Below are 4,112 nucleotides of genomic sequence, written 5' to 3'. Positions count from 1 at the left end.
GTGTGCTCTTAGTATTTTGGAAGGGAGGAAAATTGAGAGGAAGAGACATTTAAATTTGTAGACTACTATAATAAATTCTAGACAATCCCAAAAATTGTAGACTATAATATCAAATTTTATATAAATCCAAATATGTCAAGTATTATAATACTTATGTCGACTTCTGTCACTATTATGTAGAGACATTTATAATGTGTCAACTACAATATCTAGTTGCACACTTTTGTTTTTTTATAGGTAGTAAAGGGTTGTATGAGGAGACCCTTATACCATAACCTCTGCATCATAACTCCTCAGAAAAACCATTCGCTTCAATGTTGATTACTGGTACTGACTACCCCTATTATGAAAATATAGATAGATGGGAAAATACAAATTCTATGTCATTTTCATTGGTCGTATCCCAAGGATCTACCTATCCTGGCACGAATGTCATGGACAAGTCAGTGGGTACAAGGGGGCATTATACAAGTCCTATGAAACATTCGATGAAGCGGACCACGCGTATAGGTCTTACAGTACAACGCACATTGGACAAGTTAGTAACCAGGGCGTAGGACAATGTAGTACAATTATTGCAACGGTAATAGGCTTCATTTTTTGAGATGACTGTAATGTATACTTGGCACGGGATAGTCAAATATGAATGATGTACTAAGTTGTCACAACTTATCATTTTGTAACTAAACCTATGTTCACTGATTCTAAGCATAATTCATCCTTTTAGGATCTATATACTTCCTCCATTATCCTAGTAAGATGAAAACTATTAAGGAGCTATTTAAAATCATAACACGTATTACTAAATCTCAAAGACAAATATTCTTCACTTTGGCAACATTGCTTAACAATAATAGAAGGATAGAACAACAACCAGCGAATGTTAGACACTGCAATTGGCAATTGACCTTCTTTTACCTCATTTACGAGAGTGACTTGGCATGTCGTGAGAGTATTCGGATGGGTAGAAGGACGTTTATGATTTTAAGCAACATGATTAGAATGACGAGATGTTTGGAGCCAGGTAGATGTGTTGGTATTGAAGAGATGGTGACAATATTCCTACACATTCTTGTTTATGATGTGAAGAATAGAGTAGTACGAACACATTTTTTGAGATTTGGCGAGATGATTTCGAGATATTTCAATGCATTTCTTAGAGCAGTATACAGCTACTCACAGTATTGTTGAAAACCCCCAAACCAGTTACAAGTGTTGGATTTTATGTCCTAAAACTCGTAGTTTGTAAATTAATAAATATATTCTGTTTTGTTTTTCGATAAAGTTGTTATTGAAATTGTAATCTTGAATCCAATAAACTAAGGTCCTGAGACTATTTAATGTAGTTTGAACTTTATGTAGTGACATAAATGTGGATCAAGTTCAAATATATAGCCAAAATGATCTATAGTATATGAATAAGGTTGGGCGCCCTATTCTGGGGACACTATGGATGCGGCCTACTTTGTAGTTAGTACAAACGATGTGATCCTGAATCGTTCATATAGAGATATGTGAGTGGGGGCATCCTATGTAAAGATTTTACATAAGACTGAACCATGAAATAGTCACTTTTTACGTTCTAAATGTCATTTTATGTATAAAACTGACTAATTCGTTAATTGATGCCCTAGGTAACTTAACCTTAATCCTGAGCTAACTATGAACTCCTGTTTACTCGGAATTATCCTTAGATCTGCATAGGTAAGGGCAACTCATCATCGCTGGCCCAATAAGCCTCATATTTTAGAGGTAAGATCGGGTGGATAGCTGGGAACATAGGGTACAAGACGGAATTCACTCTTACCTGTTATAGGGATAGTAGATAGGTTGTTCCCTTTAGTACTGAATCCAGGTCTTGAACAATGGGCCCCACCCTCTCCTTGGCCCGAGAGGGATTCAGTTTATAGGTTGGACCTTAAACCAATTGTTCATTAGAGGATCGGTGGAACTTAAGGAACAAGATGTAGTCTTGGGAGTAAAACGGTTTTTATAACCCAACCGAGATTACGAACAACCTATGAAGGATTAGCTTACTAATCATGGTTATATCAAATGGACATAAATATATCTATAGTGAGGGGAGTGCAACTACGGGACTATAGTGGAATGACCCGTTAGTTAACGAATGTTGATTAGCTCCGTCTAAAGAGTTTAGCTAGCTAATCTCGGATCGTTGGAACCCATGATCTAGGTCCATTAGGTTCCCCTACTAGCTTATATGGAATAAACATAGAAAAGTATGATAGAATAATTCGAATTGTTCGAATTAGGTGAAGAGAGAGAAACCGACAAGTATATGTGATATAGTGGTCGGGCTTTTCAGTTTAGAGATACAACTTTAATATTTAAATGTGATTTAAATATCAAGAATATGAATACGTTCATATTCGGAAGCTCGAAAATAATAGAAATGGTCAAGATGTAAAAAGTCAAAGAGTTGACTTTTGACTTTGAAAAGTCAAAGAGTTGACTTTTGACTTTGAAAAGTCAAACTTTAACCAACCTTATATTCAAATGTGATTTGAATTTCGAGAAAATGAATGCGGATTCATGCTCGGGAGGTCAAAATTAGTCAACACGAAAAAAATCATAAAAGTCAAAATGTTGACTTTTTGGTCAAAGTTTGACTTTGATGAAATGACTATTTTGCCCTTTGACTATAGTTAGTGGGAAAATCCAAACTTTTGTTAGATAATTCCACTAACAAAATAGTGGGCTAGGTGTTGGCTTATAATGGAGACATTAAGCCCACTTAGATAGTGGATTCTAGATGTTGGGTTTTTATGGATTTGGTTCATGCAACTGTTGCATGGTTTTTTTTTGTATAAAATGGGCTTTTAAATTTAAATAAAAGACTTTTGACAATCTGCCAATTTTTGTTTTCAAAAGTGGGCTGGAAAAACAAACCCAAACCCTACCCAAACTCCATCTTATTTTTCATCTCTTTTCTCTCTCTCGGTTTTCTTCATCCACCGAGTCCCACAATCTGGTTCTGAGTCCAGAAGATAGTAGGTCAACTCTAGTGGTGGTCCGGAAGAGTTCGGGTTGAGATTCAGCAAGGAAAAGCGATATTCAAAAGCTACAAAGGTTGTTTACTATCCACTTTTATTTACTGTTTTCCCTTCTCCACTTGCATGCTTATTTCCTTTAAATTAGAAGCAATTGGAGTGTAATTAGATCCTAATTCTGCTGCGTATGTCTCGTGTTCCATCATGTGGTATCAGAGCATGCTAGAATTACGCACAATTGCTTTTGGTGGGTGTTTTTTTCCCCTTTCTATTCAAGTGTTGAATGAAATGTGGACTAAAGTGGGTTTATTATGATTTTGACATTGTTTTTCTTTAAATTTCTTGTGGAAATTTGTAATTGCTCACATGTTTATGAGTATTAATGTGTGAAAAAGGGTCTGTAAATTTGTTGAAGTCATTAGAGTTGAAATTAAGCTGTAATTTCTTGATTTCGAGAGAGAGAACAGCAGCAAAAATGGAGAAAATTTGTTCACAGACCCGAATTCTGCTTCTAGACCTGAAAGAAGCTCCCAGACCTAGCCCGCCAGCCTAGATTCAACCCGGTTTGGTGTAGCCCGCGCACTCCAACTATCGATGGAGTGTCCGTCCGTTCTGCGACCCGACCCCGGTCCCACCGCCCACTCCGTTCGACCCGATTCGTAGCTGGCTCGTGCATTTGTCTGCTACTCGCGACCCGTGCGTTTCGTGGATTCGACCCGCCGCCTGCTCTGAGACCTGACCCGCCCACGCCTCCGTTGACCAGTCGGCCCAGTCGGTCTGGACCGGTCCGTTTGACCTGGTTGAGCCGGTTTGACCGGTACAACTTGGTTTTTGGAGTTTTTGGGCCGGTTCGAGAGTTTTTTGGCCGGTTCAAGATAGTTCAAAGTGTTGAAGCCGATTCCGGAAAGCTGGTTGCTGAATTTTGTTATATATTAGTTATTTATTTGTTTTTAATGCCAAAATCGGTCCACTTTAGTGTTGTTTACCTATTATGCATGTGATGTATAATGTTGTTTGATTATGCGTGCATATAGTATGCCATATAGTTTTAAAACCCCATCATAGGAAAAGCATGTGACATGCATTTTTTATATCTTATAA

The sequence above is a fragment of the Benincasa hispida genome, chromosome 4, assembly GCF_027475165.1.
Source record: "Benincasa hispida cultivar pf3 chromosome 4, pf3_genome.v1.1, whole genome shotgun sequence".
NCBI classification, from domain to species: Eukaryota; Viridiplantae; Streptophyta; class Magnoliopsida; order Cucurbitales; family Cucurbitaceae; genus Benincasa; species Benincasa hispida.
Note: the sequence above shows the minus strand (reverse complement) of the source record.